Below are 22,990 nucleotides of genomic sequence, written 5' to 3' on the forward strand. Positions count from 1 at the left end.
TTCCAGGGCCATCCCCATACCCCGTCCAGTATGAGCGCCAAGATATTAAACCTCAATACCTCATCCAGTATGAGGATGAAGCGGGCTGTCCCCATACCCCATCCAGTATGAGCGCCAAATGACTAAGTCTCCATACCCCGTCCGGTATAAGACAACATTCACGGTAGGATTTTCTATGAACCCGATTGGTCCACCATCTCCCTGGATATCTAGTGAGGCTGTCACCTTATCTGTTTTTTCGCAATCTCTGTTACCAAGTTGTACATAATCACATAAACAATAAACATGCACCCGGTAATACAATCATATTGTAAATTTTAAAATCACACAGTGGTCAAGTAAGACAGTTATACATGCATTTAAAACCATAGAATAGATAGACCAGATACCATAATGCATTTAAACTGTATAATAAATCAAACAGGAATCGACAGAGAATAATGTCCGGTTCGGGCTCCATAAGCAACCTTAATTAATTATGCATATATATTAATTTGCACAAAATACAATATTATCATTTATTCAAACTTCAATTCCATGGTAGGAAATAGGGTGAGGGGTCCTTACTTGATTCAACGCTGAAAACTAGATTATTACTGCCCCTACATGCAGTTCCTCGGTTTCTTGAATTTTTCCTCGAGAACTGAAACGTGCTTACGGTACCTACACATGTCCCAAATAACCCAAAAATCAGACCCAGGGCCTACTCGACTAATTTTAAAATTCTGGCACGGCTGCTCTGCCATGCTCGGACGATGGCGCCACTACTCGTGTTAGCAATCTGCCTCAGGTTGGCTGTTTTCGGCCATTATTGGCTAAATTCAAGAAAACTTGCATCGGTTCCTGTGAGAAAACACACTTAGGGTCCTTGGTGGGTCAAAAAAATGTAGAAAATCGAAACTCTCTGGCGGTGGGGCTCTCCGGTGTGGCGACTCCTCCGGCTAATATTGTAGTTGGGTGTTTTGCTCTGGTCAACCTATAGAAGAAGAAACGGTGATCACAACGGTAGAAAATTCTGAGTAAAGGGTAGGATTTTTACTTCGTTTGGTAGCCAGAAATTTCTCCGGTGTGGCAGCGGGTGGTGGCGGTTGGCTCCCCGACGGCTGGGCTGTCTTCTTAGATGAGAGGCTCTGGCAGCTAGGGTTAGGGTTTGGGTGCGAATGGGTTTATTTGTACCTATCTACTTTTGATTTGGGCTGTCCATCGCATTTAATCTGGACCGTCCGATCATGATTAAATAGGGAGTGAATCTGGATCGTTCATCGCGATTCAATCTAGGTCATCTATGCGCAATTCAATCTGGACCGTCCGTGTGTGATGCAATCTTTACCGTCCGTGCGTGATGGAATCTAGGTCGTCCGTGTGCTTTTTTGATCTGGGCCGTCCATGTGCGCAGGAATGGATCTCAGCTGTTCGATTGCGCGCACGCGGATCGACCACGTGGTTCCCTCTTGCGTGGCCTCCCGCATCAGTGTCTCTACCGCCTGGCATGTCCTGGTTGGTCAGGGTTGCTGACCGGGCAGCTGACGTAGCGTAACTTTTTTAAATTGAGTTTTGACTCCTGTTTTCTGATATTTCTTTCAAAAATACCCCCAGAACTTAAATTTTCACCCTTTTTATTATTATTATTACTATTATTTTCATTTAATCAAATTAAAATAAATTAAATTCAATTAACACATATTTATATTTATATAGAAATAATAAAATAACATAAAAATAATTCAAAAAAAATTGGGTGTTACAACTCTTCTCCCCTTAAAAAGAAATTTAGTCCCTCAAATTTTCCTCTTACTCTCGATCGAACAGCTGGGGGTAGTGGGCTCTATAGTCTGATTCTAGCTCCTATGCAGCCTCCCTTGGTGTATGGTTCTGCCATCGACCTTTACAAAGAATATTTCCTGATTGCGGAGTAATCTACTCTTTCGATCCGTAATGCCGACTGGTACTTCCTCGTAGGATAAGTCCTCCTGGAGTGGGAGAGGTTTGTAGGCCAAGACATGAGAGGGGTACGGGTTGTACTTGCGTAGCATGGACATATAAAACACATTGTGAACCTTGGAAAATTCTGGAGGCAGTGCTAGTTTGTAGGCAGCGGTACTAATCCTGTCTAAGACTTCAAATTGTCCAATAAATCGGGGGTTCAGTTTCTCCCTCCTGCCGAACCTGCTAATTCCCTTGAAAGGAGTGACCTTAAGGAACACCCGGTCGCCTTTCTCAAATGCTAAATCCCTCATCAGGGTGTCCATATAACTCTTCTGCCTGCTTTGAACCATTTGAATGTTCTTCGTGATCTTAACTATTTTGGATGTAGTCTCCTCTACCAGCTCTGGGTCGAACAATTTTCTATCGCCCACTTCTTTCCAACAAATAGGCGATCTATATAGGCACCCATATAACGCCTCATACGGAGCCATGCCAGTACTCACTTGCTAGCTGTTGTTGTTGGCGAACTCTATCAAGGGTAGATGGTCGTCCCAATGGCCCCCAGAGTCAATGACACAAGCTCGGAGCATATCCTCAAGTGTACAGATTGTCCTTTCTTATTGTCCATCAGTCTGGTGGTGGAAGGCAGTACTGAGAGACAGCTTCGTTCCCATGACTTGCTGAAAGCTACTCCAAAACTGAGAAGTGAACCTGTCGGACAACACTGTCATTGGGACTCCACGCAATCTGACTATTTTTTGGATATACATTCTTATCAATTTGTCCAAGGGATCGGTCATCCTAATGGTTAAGAAGTGGGAAGACTTGATAAGCCGGTCAACAACTACCCAGATGGCATCATGTCATGAGCGTGCCTTAGGTAACCCTGTCACAAAGTCCATGGTGATATGTCCTAAGCGTGGCTAGCCATAGAAGACAAACGTGTGTCATAGTCCATAAAGCCCCCCAACAGGTTCCCAAACTGCCTAGCCATTGTCTTTGATACACAACTTGGCGAGAATGAGTGAATCTGCACCTAGAAGAGGCTCGTGTCAATGGCTACTTTCATTGGATATTCTCCCTCCCTAAGGTGGTGCACAACCAATAAGTTGTTATTAAAAGTCCATGGCTCTCTGTTGAGCACTCTTTGGATATCCACTTCGTAGAAAAATCTGTACAAGTAACGGCCAAAACTGAGATCTACAATATTTACTACCCCTATCGGCCTCAACAGGTTTGCCAGTGTATTCTTCATCAGTTTAAACTTCACAAGCGCTTCTGTCAGGAATCTTCCCACCAAATAGAGGTCATACAACTCTTGCTGTTCAGGGAAAAGTTCAATTAAGTCCAAGTCCCCATCCTCTTCCTCTACGATCGATAATGATGCCATGCCATCCACCATATCCATCGGTCACCCTTTGCATGCCAATTGATAGACTATTGAGAGAAACAACAATAACTTGTCTATGGTGCAAAAGGTTTCATTGTTGGAAACAATACCTCTTGGAACCAAAAAAAGAAAATGGAGAAGAGGTCATCTGACACTAACTTGGTACTAGACTAAGTCAATTCCTATTTACATTCTAATTACATTTGTAAGTTTCAAAACCTAACCCTCTCAGGGAAAAAAGGGAGGTAATTAACTCTATTAAATGGAATGAAGGCATCATCAGGGTAGATTCATTTTTTGTTCTAACAGTTGTTTGAATAGCCGCATGTGCTCGTCAATTGTTTATTTCAAGAAAGGAAAAAATTGCCTTTATGGTTCATTTGAAATGGTAATGGACATTTGGTATTCAATTATTAATTTCTCTAATATTTGGTATAAGAGGTAGTAATCCTCTTTTTAAGGTATTCCTTGGACAAAACCAAAATTTATTGCATCAAGGTCTTGATAATATTAAGGAGGAAAACTCATGGGTTGTGACATCCCAAGTGCTAATTAAGGCAAATGGGTATCAGATATAGATTCAGAATAATGAGTGCATGATACAATTTATGCAGCGGAATCAGACCATAACAAATTCCTTACAAATATATATAATGTTCCAAATACATACATAAACTGAGGCTAGAAACGACTACAAAATACAAAACATAACGACCACTTCTTTCACTATGCCATTGAATCCATCAGAGTGCGGGAACAGTCATGCACTTAGATTTGTGGATCCATGGGATCCTCATAGACTTCCGAAGGTAGGACTTCCTGCAGTTCCTCATTTTCTTCCTTATCTAAAAGGGGCACGGAAATAGTGAGTTCCATATGTATATTTTAATTTCACTTCATCTGGGTTTGGATTTAAGCTATGATCTCTTTTTTTTCTTGTTTTGGAATCCTTGATTTATGAATGGTCCAATTAGTAGGACTTTTATTAAGTTCTATCACAAATTGACTAGTTATTTAGATGCTTCTGGTTGTTTCTTACAAAAAAAATTGCATTGGTGCCTTGTAATCATTAGCTTTTGGCTTTTGATGAGGTTTTTCTCACCTTTTGAGTACTCTTATTATATGACTTCTAGGTATTAGAAGCTAATTCTTTATGGTTCCTAAAAATAAAGGGGAAAAAGAGACGTATTATGTATATTCGTAGCATCATTTCATTAGTTTTCCTTGAGTGTCAAAGTTTATTTTCCTTTTTATTGTTGATTTTTTTACTTTTGGGTTGTATGTCTGATTTAGTTGAAAGTTTTCACTAAAATACTCACATTGAATCTAATGCCTTGATTTGTTTCTTTTGCTTATTTTCTGATTTAAGGTTAATCATTCTTGAAATTGAAGTAGAAAAAGGTATTATTTCAATTTAGTCAAGAATTTCTTGGGTTCACTTTGATAAAAGAAGGGTTTGAGGATTGAGAGGGTTATAATTATTTGATTATCATTATGTCTACGGGAAATTCTTAGGCAGTTTTGCTACTTTTATCTAGAACTATTCCCAGTCGTTTTAGTTTTGATCCATGTTTTACCAAATTGGATTCAAACAACAGATTATGATCTGACTCACTATCCTACATGAATCGACCATTATTTAAATTTATAAGTTGGTAATAGAGAGATCTTATTTGTTTACCTTTTTTTGTTGTGGTATCTCTAGTTATTCCTTTTTTTTTCTTAAAGGCACTATTTTATTCTACCTTACTCTGTGCACGTGAAATGCTTGCTCAAGAAGATGGATCAGCTGATTTGTTTCGGCTCTGAATAATTGCCTACTTGCTCTCTCATTCCACATCAGGGAGTATTATTTGATTGATTTACGAAAACTGAAAGAGATTTATAGTTGCAAGACTGAGGAGTACTCATATGATGTAGTTAATAAGTTCAACAATTACCCAGATCAAATTTCTCCTTGGTTGGTGGAATGGATGCCCAATAAAGGAGGTTATCTAATTGGAAACTTACAACCAGCACATATGGATTTTTTATTTTTTTCTCTAAGAAACATGTGGTCTATTATAAGCAGTCTGACAACAGTTGATCAGTCACATGCCATACTAGATCTTATTGAAGCGAAGTAGATTTGGTAGCAGATATGTTATTCAAGATATGTTATCCTGCTCTTGAAGGTCAGGTGTGGCAAATAATCACTAGTAGTGATCCTAAGAAGACATAAGAATATACTCTCGTATTATTTATTTATGATCTATTTCTTCATTATCTTTAGCATTTCTCACTACGTTTCCTTTTCATGCTGGCCTTGGTCTTACCACAATGGTGGTTTTTGGCCAACTCTGCTATGGTAGGTTAGTTTGTTATGCTTAAATATTCTCTCTGCTGCTAATGTTTTGTTCATTGCTCCAAAGAACCCTTTGTATAAGTTATATTTAGGTATAAGTTTCTTAAGTTCACATACTTGAATCCAATAGGATATGGCACCTTGTTGATGTTTTATAAAATAAAGTAATAATGAAGGAATGTTGGCAGTGTGGCTTAAGATTTTAAAAATGGATTTTTTACAGCTTACTGTTGCACCCATAAAGATGAAAAGACAAGAAATCACTGCAAAATCTGTTGAAGTTGCGGAAAGACACATATCAATAGACAATTAACCTTAATACTATGACATAAAAAGAGGAAAGTTCATCAAGAAGCAAGCACGATTATTTCAGACATGGTCAATTACTGGATGCCTTGTGGCTAAGCTTCTATTTGCAGACCCAAGTCCAGTCAAAATTCTGATAATTGAAGATGATTATGAGCTTGTCAATGCCTTCTCTTGCATGATAAGTGCTAACCCCAAGAAAAAGTGTGGTCGGAAGAACTCCCAAAAGACTTGCATAATATAAGATTCTTAAGCTGCTTTCACATAAGGATAGGTAACTTCAATTTGTGGCTTAACTTACCTATTTGAATAACTTAAATGTATAATGGTGATGATAACAATGTTTATTTTTCATTTTATTTTGGGGTTAAAGCTTTTGAGCAGTGATTCGGTATCATTGGATCTTAATGTAAAGATGATATATTGATTTAGGATTAGCATTAGCTTGAAACATCTTCCTGGATTGGACAATAAACAAATTGTTTCCTGTTTATAGACTTTATATCATATATATAGTACTATAGGAGTGAAAGGTGTTCTTTTAAAGAGTTCACTGTAAATTGAGAATATTCTTATATTATTTTAACTCTATTGCTCGATTATGACAATAATAATTTCAATTAACCTCATGCATATGTATATATTTTCAATTTGTAAATGAAGAAATTATATAGAAATTTTTAGGTTGTGAGTTAAATTACACCACTCATTGAGAAACTATATTTTAAAAATAGATATAGTATAGTATAGTATTAGAAGTTAAAATATTTGTATATGTATCTAATTGTCCCATTTGCTTTAATTTCTAAACAAGCTTCATCATTTTCTTAAGAAATTTACTTGCGACATTTGTTCCATATTTTATAATTTAACAATATATCACAATTTTAATATTTAAACTCTCTTATTTATGAACTAAATTCTAATTGATCTTCCTATATATGAAGAATTATGAAATAAAATTTCATTCAATGAATTCAAGCTAAAAATATAAGTGGTTCAAAAATAAAATTAATGAATATATACCTCATTCAACATGTAAATGATTACTAATAATTACATAAAAAAGTAAAAATTGAATCAAATGAACAAGATAGATTTAATACCGCTTAATGTAAGTACATGTACATACTTTTGGACATATTTAATTTAGATTGTACTTTTATGTTTTTCAGTTATTTAGGATGAAGAGGTAATTTCATAGAAAGTCAAATATGAGATTTGAGTTAGTTCGCGGTCTAAAATTTCGAATTGTTAGGAGAATATGACCCTTATAACGAATCTACTTTCTAATTACTACCTAATTGTGCGTTATGCATTAGGAAAAAAAAAGAGAACATACCTCTATAATGCTTCCAATCTAACTCTTGTTTTCCTATTTCATTTCCTTATATTTTTCCTCCTCGTTCTCCCAATTATTTTCTAACTCTTCTTATATTTCTAGATCACCTAAAATTGATCACATCGTAACACAATAATAAATGTGAGGATAAGATTATGAAGAAATCATATTGTGGTGAAGAAATTAATAGAGGTAATTTTATAAAAAAAATTATCTTGTTTTTTATCTAAATATTGCATCATAAATATAAATCATAGCATTAAAGAAAGATTGAAAGAAAAGCTGAAAGCATCAAGAAAGAAAAAAAAATAAAAGTGTCATAATCTATTTTTAAACTTTTGTAATCGAATATTTTAGTGTTTTATCATTATTTTTCATTCTAAGGTATGTAATCTTTTAAAGAATTATTACAAGATTATACTTAAAAGATATCTAAATATAGAGAATTGAATGCTTACTAGGAGTAAAAATTTAGAAATTTCTTTCTACATTAGTCTTTTAAATTTAAAAATTAAAGAGACAGAAATCTTATTTTCATTATTTTGAACTTATGTAATCAAATATTTTAGAGTTTTAACATTATTTTCATTATGTAATCTATAAAAAAAATTATTATAAGATTTTATTTAAAGAATATCTAATGTAAGAACACGTATATATTTTTGGACGTATTTAATTTAGATTGTACTTTTATGTTTTTCTGTTATTTAGAGTAAAAAAGTAATTTAATAAAAAGTCAAATATGTGATTTGAGTTAGTTCGTGGTCGTTAGCTAAAACTTAGGAACTGTTTGAAAAATATGAATCCTTATAATGAATCTACTTTATAATTACTACCTAATTATGCGTTATTTGTTAGGGGAATAAAAGAGAACTTACCTTTATAATACTTATAGTCTAACTCTTATTTTCCTATCTCATTTCCTTATGTTTTTCCTCCTCCTCCCAATTATTTTCTAACTCTTCTTATATTTCTAGATTACCTAAAATTGATCACATCATAACATAGTAATAAATGTGAGGATCAGATTATGAAGAAATTATATTGTGGTGAAGAAATAAATAGAGCTAATTTTATAAAGAAACTATTTTATCATTTCGTATATGAACATTGTGTCATAGATATAAATTATATCATTAAAGAAAGATTGAAAGAAAAACTAAAAGCATCAAGAAAGAAAAACTGAAAGCATCAAGAAAGAAAAAAAAACTAGAAGTGTCGTAATAAAATATTTTAGAGTTTTAACATTATTTTCATTATGTTATCTATAAAAGAACTATTATAAGATTACAGTTAAAGAATATCTAAAATTAGAGAATTGAATGCTTGTTAGAAGTCAAAGTCTAGAGATTTATTTTCTTTATTAGTCTTTAAAATTTAAAATTTTGATTACTACTTAAGCAGTTAAAGAGATAAAAAATTTTTTTTCAAAAAGTAAATAAATAATTATATAATTATATTTAGGAAGATGTTATTGTTTCTACCTTAATTATATTAAAAGTAAAAATATTGATTATGCCTCAATTATCAAAAAATATTTTGTAATCTTATTTAATTTAGGGATTTCGTTGCCATCCTCAATGGTTTTGATGGTTCCTCTTTCACTTTCAAAGAGGACGTCGGGCTGCAGGGGAAGAGGGAGTGGAAGAAAATTCATAGCTAGGGTACACTAAGAGGGAGTTTATGTGTGATTTCTCAATCATATTAATTAGCTAGCGGTGGAATTGGGAGCAGAATAAGAGAGGAATCCAACAATCAGATTAATGCCGTCACTGAGAACAAAGTTAAATTTGACTCTCACTACTTGAGTAGAATTTATGTTTTAAATTCTTTGAGATATTTTTGGAAAGAAATGAGTTGATCTTGGAATAGAGACATTTTCATGAAATCAGATTAGAACCAGAAGTAAAAACAAAAAAAATGGAGAGTGAGATCTGAGGATAAAAAGAAGATTGGACGAAATGATGGAATTATCGTGTGGACAACTATGACGAGAGGACATAAGAGATATGCTAAAAACATAGGAGGAAAATTGAAAGGATGAGAACAGGAGAGGGATAGGAAATTTAAAAAAAAGGGAAATTGTGGTCTGAATCTGATATCTATTTGGGAATTATTATTCTGTTATCTTTTATATTTAATTCTCTTGATGTCTGTTTCGAAAATGGTAGTATTGGTGAGTAGAGAAAAAGAAACTAACTGTATAGAGATTAAAAACAATATAAATATAAAATTCTAGGAGGCAAATCCAGGTGAGTGAGACCATGTTCTCTATGAGGGTAAAAGTGATGCTGTTTGGAAGTAGGAATGGGATTAACAACGGAACAAACAAACTCTAGGAGCTGATTTGGGTGAGGAGAGACAATGTTCTCTGTGATACACATGTAAGAAAGGATGAATTACACAAACTTTAATTAGATGTTTTCTTGATTTTAGATAGATGTAATGGTTAACCTTCACTGGTGAGGGATGTGAACACTGCCCTTGGATGTACTTATTTTTATTTGGAGATAAAAGTTTATTGTTATTAACAATATTTGATTAATTGATGGATTTTGTTATTTGATCTTCTTCTCTTAATTTGCAGGGATAAAGTATCTTATGCAAATTTTCCTACGATTTGTGCACTTTGCTTCAAGATTAAAGGAGGCTCCTCAAGGTATATAAGTAATACTAATCATCACAGCTCAAAACTCTTCAATTTGGAGTATTATTGTGTGTTATTATTGATCTTATAATGTATATTTAACAATAAAAATTCTCATATACAATTTTTGCTAGTAAAAATTCGTACATTTTAATAGTTAAATGATTTGTCATGAGATGTATAGTCTGATTTGAACTCATACTCTTATAGTTAAGGATAAAATTACTTAGATATCTGCCTAAAAGATAAATAATTATTAAATTAATTAATTATCTATGTGGATAAATAATTAATTAAATAATTAGTTTAATAGTTGATATGTTTCTTTTTTTATAAGAGATTATAAGTTCGAGTCAGATTGTATTTTTATGTGTGTCATCATTTGAAAGTTATTTGTATTGTATTGTAATTAGTATATATCACTTGACTAATCTCGGATGAAACTGTATTTTTATGTGTATTCGTACTTGGAGGTTTTTGTGTTGTCTTATGATTTATGCATACCACTTAATTAATAGATGTACCCAATTTTTATTTTTTAATAAATAATTAATGAAGGAAAAAATGAAAATCCTTCTTAAGGTATTATTTTATTTTACATATTCTATAAAATTTTATTTTCATGTATGTCTTTTTTCTTTTGGACTTCGTGAAAATTTTAACTAAATTTAAATTTGCATGCTGATACAGCATGAGTTTTACTTCATTAAAAATTTATTTTATCAGCTCCATAATTATAGCTATTAATAATTATAATAAATTATAACAATATGATAGTAGTTAAAACACTTATTTTCTATTTAAAATTTATAACTTTAACTTTTATTAAAATGTAGAATATTTTATACTGTATAAATTTATAAATTTAAATTCAATTAAAATTTTTACGAAATCTATAAAAGAAAAAGATATATATGAAAATAAAATTTATAAAATAAAATATTACCTCAAGAAAGATTTTTATTTTTTCCTTCATTACTAAGAATTCATGTTTGGTTGCATCCACTGCCTATGCACCTTTTTTTTCGAAAAAATTTAAAACAATTTTTAAAAAAACTTAGTAATGAAATATATTAATAATATGTACAATAAAAAATAAGTATGAAATTGATTTACTATATTCACTAATTGATTTGATTTTTGATATCGTTAATTATGTATGAAAGTTTACCCTTCCTTACTCCTTTCATCACATGTCTTGACACGCGTATATATATATATAAACATATAATTCATATATATGATGGTGTATGAGCAATCATATGTGGCACCAATAGGTATGAAGTTCATTTGTGATCGGTGGTCGTGTTTACTCATTAAGTTCTATCCCGATGGCTATCTTCACATCCTCCATCATAGGTAGCCGGATAAATGCTTCAATGAAGCTGCTGCCCCCTACAGACGTACAATAATATTAATTATATGTATCAATAAAAATATATTAAATGATTATACGAATCATTAATTTATTACTATGACATTTAACGCAGTTAGTATTGTGATATACGTACATAGATTATCTATACACACACACACACATATATATTGATAAATTGAGAAGGTTATATATATATATAGACACATTATATATTTATATAATTCCCAATTATAAGTATCTTCTTTTTGAAGTTTTTAACTTTTCCCCATTTCACCTTCTTAATTCTATCATATTTTTGCATAAATATATATATGTATATATAGATACCATCTTCATTTTCATCTTTATTAATTAATAAAATCTTTTTTTCATATTTTAATATGGTCCCAAAATGTTAAAGTATAAGAGCCAAATTCAAATATGAAGGAATTTGGTTTACAAGTTTACGAACCTGTTTATATATTAATAAATTAAATATATTATATATTTTTATTAATCTAGGTAACATTTCAAGAGATTGTTATATTTCAATAATATATTAAATAGAATAAAGTGTTAAATTTTAAACAAGCTATTCACATAACTTATCAAACTCAATTTTATATATTTTGAACTTATTTAAATTTATTCAATTTTTTAAAAAATTTTGTGACTTTCTCTTTTTGGCACGGGTTTTATGCATCTGAAGTCACAGTGGTCATATAATACTTACACATGATGGGGATAGTTTACTGTGATTTTAAGACGTGTTAGTAAGATTCGACGGTCATATTTTATTGATTGACTTCGATCTCTCACAAAAAGACGATAATTCCACATCAACGATTCATATAATTTCTAATCAAAATGCATCACTAATCACAAAAACAAGTTGTTACCCTGATGATCAACCCAACTTTTCTAATTCATCATGCATTCTACCCAATTGTATAACACCTGCAATAGCCTCCTGCTTACACCCTAGTCAACATAAATAGAAAAAAGTCAACACATTCCACAACCGTTGAAATCATCACAGAGTCAATCAATGTCCAGTCAAGGCCTTTTGTTGGGACCCACGAGTACTTAGCATGAGAAATTGTGTCTGGTGAAGGGCATGGAAACACAGCTGATTGGTGGACACTAGGGATATTCGTATTCGAAATGTTATATGGGACGACATCTTGTAAGGGAGTTGACTAGGACTTACCCTTAGCAAATATTATGGCTCGAGCACTTGAGTTTCCCAAAGAAATCATGGTTTCGGAGCTAGCAAAGGATTTGATCACACCGCTATTAATCAAGGACCCCACGAGGCAAATGGGGTCCACAATGGGTGTAACAACAATCAAACAACACCAATTTTTTGATGGGCTTAATTAGTATAGAGTTTGTTTTACTTAGTTATATGGCAAATTTTGTACCAAGTACAAATTTTGTACTTTATGAATATTTCTCTGAGTTTAGGTTATTACTTGAGGATGTTTAAGCTTTCATTCTGTATTTTGTTTCCTATTGAGGATGTTTAAGCTTTCATTCTGCATTTTGTTTCCTTTCTTCTTAGTTGGATTGAAAAGTATTATAAGAATAATACATAGCTTAGCTAGAGATGAGTACGGACTTCTGAAAGATAGATAAATGTTCATGAATCTCCTCAGTTTTTGCTTCACTTACTTGAGTATGATGTTTTTTATTATTAATGAATAATGATTTTTCTTTAAAAAAATAATAGGTGATTTAGTATTAAAAACATATACTACTAAATTTATAGTTCAGTCAAATAATAAAACATAACCTAATTTGAATGAATTATTTAATATTATAATAAATAAGTGAATCGAATGATGTATATTTATTGTTTAAAATGTAGTATTTGATGACCAATTATGAGAACTAACACTTCAGTGAATAATGAAAGGCGATTGATGGTGAATACAATGAAATGCAACCAACACAAAAATAAAAGATTTGGTATCTTGCAACAAAGTAGATCACATTTTCTTTGGATTTTAAGACAAAGATGAACTATTTTATTTTTAATTTTTTTTGGTACTCCTTTTTATTGATGCAAAAGTTAAACAACTTTTTTTCCAAAGTAAAGAAATAGATAGGGTGGGCAAGAAATGGACACATGAGTTTCTCTATTTGTTGCATATTACCTAGCAACATTTCAACTTTTGTGACAATTTGAATCAATCACTAAAATTATATCATCTATTGTATAATTTCTACCTGTAATAGGACCCTTATTAAAGGTACCATATACAAATTTTATACTTGATGAATATTTTTCAAGAGTTTGGGTTGTTACTTGAGAATGTTTAAGCTTTCATTCCGTATTTTGTTTCTTTTCTTCTTAGTTAGATTTAAAAATTCATGAGTCTAAGTTTTTTGTTAACTTTCTTGAGCAAAATAGTTTTTACTGTTATGGATGATGAAATTTTCTTGACAAAAAGTAAATGTTGTAATGGCTATTATTGTATTGACTTACATTGTATGAACTAATACCATACTAGAAAGAAATACGACTAATTTTATAGGTAAATCAAATAACAAAGTAGAACTTAACTTGAATGAATTATTTAATCTCATACAAATGAATGAATCAAATGATGTACATTTACTGTTTAAAATATAGTGTTTTGACAATTGATCACGATAACTTATGCTTTAATAAATAATGAGGGGTGATTGATGGTGACTGCAATGAGATGCAACTAATACAAATATAGAAGTTTTGATGTCTTATAATAGAAGAGATCAAATTTTCTTTAGTTTTGAGTACACAAAAAAGAACTATTTTATTTGCAGCTTCTTATGTATTTTTTTTACCGATATAAAAGTTAAATAATTATTTTCCAAAGAAATGGATAGATTGTGCATGAAATAGACAAGTGGCTTCCTTTATTTGTTATATATTTATTTACTTAGCTACATTTTGACTTTTAGTGACAACGTCTATCACTCGCTAAAATTGTGTCGTTTATTGTCTAATTTTTAGTTGGATTTAAAAGTAACTTTCATTCCACATTTTGTTTCTTTTCTTCTTAATTGGATGTAAAAGTGTAATCATATAGCATATAACATAGCTAGAGATGTAGCAAAGAATTCTGAAAGATATATAGTTGTTCATGAGTCTCAGTTTTTTGTTCACTTGCTTAAGCAGAATGGTTTTTATCCATGATTTTTTAAAAGGAAAAAGTAAATGTTGTATTGGATGTTCTTGTACTAACTTACATTGTTTATTGACTTATACAGTATTAGAAAGAAATACGGCTAAATTTGTAGTTTAGTCAAATAATAAGGTATGATTTAACTTGAATAAATATTTTAATCTCATACAAATGAGTGAATTAACTAACGTAAATTTACTGTTTAAAATACAATATTTAATGACTGATAAGGAAAATTGATACTTCAATGAATAATGAGAGGTGATGGGTGATGACTACAATTAGATGCAACTAACAAAGACAGAGAAGTTTTAGTGTCTTGCAATAGAGGAAATTGAATTTTCTTTAGGTTTTAGAACATAAAGATAAATAATTTTATTTTTGATTTCTTTTGTACGTCTTTTTGTCAATATAAAAGTTAAATAATTTTTTTTTTCAAATAAAGAAATGGACAAGTTGTGCATGAAATGGATATGTGGCTTCCTCTATTTTTCCGCAAATTTACTTTGCATCATTTTGACTTTTAGTAAAAATATGAATCTATTGATAAAATTTTATCATCTATTGTCTAATTTTTAACAGTAACTAACTGTTCTCAAAGGTGCCAATATAGTACCTTTTATCAGTTAAAGTAATTTATTTGGAGAAAAATCAACTTTGTCGACATGATCCACTCGATGGAACAAAAAGTTTAGTGCTTAACATCTTATTTATTTTTTTCTTATTTGTTTACCAATCATGTACATATTGATATCCTTGATTGATTTACATTCGATTTTTTTCAAAGGATACGATAGATCAGTTTTTTGGAATAGCATATGAAATGAATGGAGTACTTGGTAGAGATCCTAATTATTTCTCTGATCTGGTCTCCAACTTCATAGTTAAATATGAAATCACCTTATAAGACATGACTAAAGCTTTATATGTGCACAAAATACATATCTCGATATAGATCTGAGTAGTTTATTAACCATGTTTGACTAGCTAATGGGTTTTATTTATTTGGTCTTTTTCTTTTAATTTGCAGAGACAAATTATCTTATGCAGATTTTCCTAAAATTTGTGAACTTTCCTTCAAGATTAAAGGAGCTCCTCAAGGTATATAATTAATACTAGTCATCATAGCTCAAAACTCTTTAATTTGAAGTATTTATGTGTATTATTATTGATCTTAGAATATGTATTTAATAATAAAAATTCTCAAGTATAATTTTGTTAGTAAAAATTCATACATTTTAATAGTTAAAATGATATGTCATGAGATGTATAGTCTGATTTGAATTCATACTCTTATAATAAGGATAAAAGTACATAGATATTAACCTAATACATAAATAATTAATAATTTAATTAACCAAATATCTATTAGCAGGATATATATATTTGATTGGTGTATGTGTATACTTAATGAATGAATTAATTAATTAGTTTAATAGTTGATTCATTTCTTCTTTTACAAGAGATCATAAGTTCGAATCAGATTGTACTTTCGTGTGTGTCATCAATTAAAGTTACTTGTATTGTATTGTAATTAGTGTATATCGCCTAATTAATCTCAAGTCAAACTGCACTTTTATGTGTATTCTAATTGGGAGATTATTTGTATTGTATTATGATTAATGTATACTACATAATCAATAGATTTACATAATTTTTGTTAAAAAAATAATTAGTTGATTTTAATCGCAGCCTTGGTGCTTGTCGAGTGGCACTGAAATGTGAAGAATTCATCAAAGGCATCTGAAGAAAAGAATAAGGAAGGGTAAGCTTTCATACATAATGGACATCATAAATTAATTAGCAGTCTTTATATATTCATTTAGTAAATGAATTTCGTTCTTTTTTTTATTTTAGATAATACTAATATATATCTTTATTGAGTTTTCTTTAAAATTTTTTGAATTTGTTTTTTTTTTAAACAAAGGTGCGTAGCAGCATTGGATGCAATCACAAATGACTTCTTACTTATGAAGGAAAAAATAAACATCCTTCTTGAGGGAATATTTTATTTTACATATTTTGTAAAATTTTATTTTCATATATATCTTTTTCTCTTATGGATTTTATGAAAATTTTAACTGAATTTAAATTTGCTGACTTATAAAGTATGAGTTTTACTTAATTAAAAATCTGTTTTATTGGCTCACAATTATAGCTATTAACAATTATAATGAATTATAAAAATATTGTAGTAATTAAAATTTTTGTGTTTTATTTAAGATTTATGAGTTTATATTTTAACAAAAAGTAAAACTATTTTTTAAAAATATTAAACATAGTAGTTGTTGCTTCAATCTCCCTCGATATGCAATGTTAGAGTGTTCTCTTCCTCGATTGGGTAGCTCCTTCTCTTAATTTTCTTTTTATTTTCTTTTTCTTCTTTGTTTGGGTTGCTCTCATCTACTTGTGTTATCTTCGTTGGTTCTAACTCTACTAACTATTTTCCACTCCTCAATGCTATAGCATTCACAAGCTCTCTTGGGTTGGTCTCTGTGTTGGTTGGCAAAGTTCCTTGAGCACACTCAAAAATCAACTTTGCCAAATGCCCAATTTGGTTCTCTAGACTCTTGACGGAGGCTTCATTACTCTGTAGCCTAGTGTCCGTTGCTGTCATGAATTTGGTGAGCATATCCTCTATGTTTGGCCTTCATTCAATGGGGGACAGAGCTAGCGGGGAAGCTTGTATCTAATTATTTTGGTTGCCCCATGGAAAATTAGGGTGATTCCTCCTTCCAGGATTACAAGTATTAGAATAAGGATTCCCTTATTGAACTTCATAATTCTGAACTTGCACTGCTTGTGCTGTCACCCTATTCATGCTGTCTATCTTCTTAGTTAAGGCCTTAACTTGTGCAGATAGAGCTGTATAGTTGTCAACACTATGCAAGCTGTAATTATTTCTTGATGAAGATCTCTCCTTCTCCCATTGGTAACTATTATTTGCCATATTCTCAATCAACTTCTAGGCAGCCTCAGGTGTCTTGTTGTTCAGTGTTCCTCAAGCTGCTATGTCAATAATTATCTTGATGTTGGTTGTGAGACCATTGTAGAATGTCTGTACTTGAAGCAACATAGGTAGACCATGGTGAGGAACTCTCCTTAGCAGATCCCTATAGCGATCCCAAGACTCATACAAAAATTCTCCATCTATTTATGCGAAAGTGGTGATTTCATTCCTCAACGTACCTGTCTTTGAAGGTGGAAAGTACTTGGCTAAAAAAGGTGGAGCGATATCCTCCTAAGTAGTGATGGAACCAGCTGGTAATGAATTCAACCAAGCCTTAGATCTATCCTTCAATGATAAAGGGAAAAGTCTCAATCTGATTGCATAATTACTCATTCCATTATGCTTGAAAGTATCACAGATTTCCAGAAAATTTGCAATGTGCTCATTAGGATCTTCAGCTGGGAACCCAAAAAATTGTACACTTTGCTGAATCATCTGGAAGATGGCTGACTTAATCTCAAAGTTGTTAGCTTTTACAGCTGACCATGTGACACTCGGTTCAATTCCAGTAAGAGTAGAATAGAATAATCCATCATTGTGTGCTCTCTTCGCCCTTCTAGTTCGTCAAGCATTGTTGTTGTTCCTCTTCTCAACAAATTTCTGACACGAGATGGGAGAAGTCTACTTCTTGCTTGTGCTCTCAGTCTGTGACGAGTCCTCTCGATTTATGTATCAAAAATCAATGGTTCTTTGTTTCTTCTTGTCATGCACTATAGAACCCCTTGTAAATAGCTAGCAAAACAAAAAAGAAACAAGGTAAAAATACCAAAATAATAAAAAATAGTCAACTTTAATATTGCTAGTATTAGTCCCCAGCAACAGAGCCAAAACTTTGTTGTTATATGAACTCACCTAGCAATTGCACTAGTTCGAACACGTACTATAGCAATAAATTTGGATATCGTCCCACGAGGACTAATATAACAATTACTAGAATCACTACTTATTGATATTATTTGGCCAATGACTAAGAGAATGAGTATAAAATAACTCTTAACAACAACAACAAAAATAATGAATTAAGATTAATTAACAATCAAGATATAATAACGGTCAAGATCTTAGAATCCACCCTAAGTTCAACTATGAATTTCCTAAATTCAATCTACAATTAGAACTTTCCCCCAATTTCGTTCAATCATGTAGTAATCTCTTCTCAATTAACAATCAAGATATAATAATAGTCAAGATCTTAGAATCTACCCTAAGTTCAAGTATGAATTTCCTTAATTCAATCTACAACTAGGACTTTTTCCCAATTTCATTCAATCATGTAGTAATCTCTTTCTAAAGATCAATTACCTTACCTACTTCATTGTAACACACATATCTCTATGGATTAGTATGAATCAGTGCATTAACATTCAATCATTAAATATATAGATTATGCTTAATATCTCTTCTCACATTCAATCTATTGTGCTAACTTGCTATTCTAATGAAAAATCAATCTCTCAATCCAATCATTCATCATAAATCAATAAATAGGTGATCAATCTATTTATGCATTAAGCCACAAGATAACACATAGGGATTGGGGAAAAAACTTTTCATAGATTGAATAAGAAAATTACAAAGTATCCCTTAGGGTTTCATCAAAGATCCCAACAGAAGAGTTTAGTTACACATCCTAACGAAAATTACAAGAATGAAATCTAAAAGAAACGTGAAAAGAATGACCGACAAAAAGAAGTTCTTGATGTCTGCAGCTGTCTTTCCTCCTCTCCTCCTCCAGTCTCCCCTTTTCTTTTTCAGATCCTCTCTTTTTTATATCGTTCAAAACCTAATTTTCTAATCTGACACATCCCACAACCATGTCGAATCGACACACAGCTGTGTCTTCCTCGAAATTATGTCAATTTTTAGCTTTTAGACATGACATGACTGTGTCTCCTAGGCTCACATCTGTGTCTCTTTTGTCGAACAAAATAGAAACGCTGCCTTCTTAACACATGGCTGTGTGTTAAGCCAGTATAGGGCACATGGCCATGTCTTTCAGGAACACGGCCATGTCTCACTCCTCCTAAGAAATAAAAATGTTGGCTCCATAACACATAGTTGTGTGTTATGGCCATCTCTCCCACATCTTCATGTTTCAACCCATTTTTACCCAAATCTTGTTCCAACCCATTCTAATTTGCTTCCAAGTTCTAAAATCATTCTTGAAAAGTGCTAAAGACAATCCATTAGCATATCTGGCAAAAATCGATCAAAATCAACTCAAATAAAATAGAAAAATATCTATAAAATTCAATTATATCAATTATCTTTCCACTCAAAGGGTTATAGAGCCTATATGCTTTATATTGAGAGCAATAACCAACAAAGATTCATTTCACAAATTTTTCATCAAGTTTGCTGTGATTATGTGAATTTATCAAGGAATAGGCAATACAACAAAAGATTTTAAGTGGCTTACCTAAGGTCTCCTACCACTCAAAGCTTCATATGGTGTTTGGTTGAGAACAACCCTTGTAGGAGATAAATTCAATAGATAGATAGCAACGACAACATTTTCGGCCCCTTTTCTTTTCACAAGCTTTTTTCCATTTCAACAACTGTTAAGTTTTTATGTTCATCCACTTTGTTTTGTTCTGATGTATGTGGTGCTGTCAATTCTCTGTGCAAGTCTTGTTCTTCATAAAATTGATTAAATTCATTAGATAGAAACTCCCCTCCTCTATCAGTACGCAATGCCTTTATGCTTCTTCCACTTTGCTTCTCAACGAGTGCCTTGAACTTCTTAAAGATCTCAAACGTTTCAGAGTTGAATTGAAGGAAATAGACTTAACTCATACGGCTGTAATAGTCTGTAAACAACAAAAAATATTGACTTCCACCAAAAAATTGTGCTTTCATAGGGCCACACAAATCAGTATGTATAAGTTCAACACACTCATATGCGCTTCTAGACTTTCATATAGCAAATGGTTTTTTACATTGTTTCCCATAAATGCACCATTTGCAAAAATTTAAGGACTCAATTTTAGGTAGCCCGAACAACATTTCCTTTTAACTCAATAATTGTAGACCTTTTACATTCAAATGTCCATATCATAAATGCCACAATTTTGACTATTTATTTTCTTTAACAATAAGAGCATGGTTTTTAACACTAAAAACCTCAAGTTGGAAAAGCTTATTAAGTTCCATTTAAACACCAACAATAATTCGATCAAATGTTTTATCTAATCACACAAGACATATCATCAAACATTATAGAATACCCACTAGCCATAAGCTGCCCAATGCTCAATAGATTTTGTGATAAAGTAGGAATAAAATAAACATTGTGAAGGAGTTTTGTGTTACCATGACCATTGCTTAACGCCACCGTGCCTTTGCCATCATCACCAAGTCTTACTTTCACCTTACATGACTCATCCAGCTCCTTGAATAGAGATTTGTTCCCGGTCATATGGTTGAAACAGCCACTATCCAAAAATCATACGCCACTTGATGTTTTGGTGCCATCTTGATAGGCCATAAATAGCTCAATCTCCTCCTCATCTTCAACATAATTTGCTTGTTTTTCTCTTTCTAGAAGTCTACCTTTACATCCCCGTATCACTTGCAATAATAACACTAAATATTACTTTTGTAATTTATTTGTTTTCCAATCATCTCCCTTTGTTCAACTTGTCCAGCAATTCTGCCTTTACCTCGATTACCGCTGCCTCGATAACCTCCTTTACGACATCCTCTACTTGTGCCTTCTTTGAATCATCTTGTTATTTGGGAGACTCCCACATCACTTGAAAAGCCTTCTCTTCAGTCTTTTCATTCACCTGATTCAATCTTGGCCCATGGGATTACAAAGAACCCATCAGCTCATCAAATGAGTAAGTAGCTAAGTCCTTAGACTTCTCAATGGCTGCAACAATGTGATCAAAACTTAGAGTTAAACACCTTAACACTTTTGCAATAGTGGTTTGATCAGAAATCTCTTCCCTGTAAGATCTCATTTAATTAACAACCGTTGTAAATCGTAAAAGAAATTCTTGTACCGATTCTCTAATTTTCATTTACAACATCTCAAAGTCACGACGGAGAAATTGAAGTTTTACCATAATTATCTTCGATGAGCCTTTGTATGTTGTTTGCAAAGTCGTCCATGCTTCTTTGGTTGTATTTACAGTTGAAATTTTAGAAAAAATAGATTCATGCACTGCTTGCTGGATGAAAAATAGTGCTCTGGAATCCCTTTGTTTATTTTCTCTTAACCTGCCTTCTTCATCCGGATTAGGATATCCATTCTCAACAAAGTCCCATAAATCTTGAGACTTGAATAATGTCTTCGTTTTAATGCTCCAAAATTTGTAGCTTTCACCATGAAAAGATAGGAATTGATGGTTGAGAAATACTCACAACATTGCCATTTGTCGCCATGAGATGCACGCCCAATTACAACCAAACTTTGCTCTGATACCACTATTGTTGGAGAAGAGAGCTTTGTTAAACTCAAACTTATGGCAAATTTACTATGGCAGCAAGGAAAAATATAGCAGACAAGAAATGAATGCAGTAGAAAAATAAAAATATTAATCAAAACATTTTATGGGTATGAATTGCTGTTAGAATTTTAAATGCAGTGGGATGATATATTCAGCAACCAGAAATGCCTTTAAATAGGCTTTACAACTGAACTAAAAATAAAAAGAAATGGTAGAGCAATCTTCCACTAACTAAAATTCAATCACTACTAACAAAACATCAAAAATTTTAGGAGATAAATCCAAAACTAAGTCAAATATCCAACTGTCAATGTTGAATCAGCCTACAATAGGCAGTGCGACTTAAGATTTTAAAAATGGACTTTTTATAGCTTACTGTTGCAGCCATAAAGATGAAAAGACCAAAAATCACTGCAAGAGCTGTTCAAGTTACTGAAAGACACATATCAAGAGACAAGTGGCCTGAATACTATGACATGAAAATAGAAAGGTTCATCGGGAAACAAGTACGGTTATTCCAAACATGATCAATTCTTGGATACCTTGTGGCTAAGCTTCTACTTGCATACCCAAGTGCAGAAAAAATTCTAATAACTAAAGAGGATTCTTAGCTTGTCATTGCCTTCTCTTGCATGATAAGTGCTAACCCCAAGAGAAAACATGGTTAAAAGAACTCCCAACAGACGTATATAATATAAGATTCTGAAGCTGCTTTCACACAAGGATAGGTGACTTCAATTTATGGCTCAACTTACTTATCTAAAAAACTTAAATGTATAACGGTGATGATAATAATGGTTTTTTTTTCATTTTATTTGGAGGTTAAAGCTTTTGAACAGTGATTCGAGTATCATAGGATTTTAATGTAAAAATGATATGTTGATTTAGGATTAGCATTAGCTCAAAACATCTTCTTAGATTGGAGATTAAATAAGTTGTTTCCTATTTACAGACTTTATATCATATGCATAGTATTATAGGAGTGAAAGACATTCTTTTAAAGAATTCACTATAAATCAAAAATACCTTACATTATTTTAA

General features: G+C 32.0%; 1 pseudogene; it reads left to right on the plus strand.

Annotated features, from left to right (window-relative positions):
- The first annotated feature begins 3,448 nt into the window (after nucleotides 1–3,448).
- Nucleotides 3,449–22,476, plus strand: LOC110825675 (neutral/alkaline invertase 3, chloroplastic-like; annotated as a pseudogene).
- The last annotated feature ends 514 nt before the right edge of the window (nucleotides 22,477–22,990 follow it).

This window comes from Carica papaya, chromosome 9, assembly GCF_054855325.1.
Source record: "Carica papaya isolate Zhongbai chromosome 9, ASM5485532v1, whole genome shotgun sequence".
NCBI classification, from domain to species: Eukaryota; Viridiplantae; Streptophyta; class Magnoliopsida; order Brassicales; family Caricaceae; genus Carica; species Carica papaya.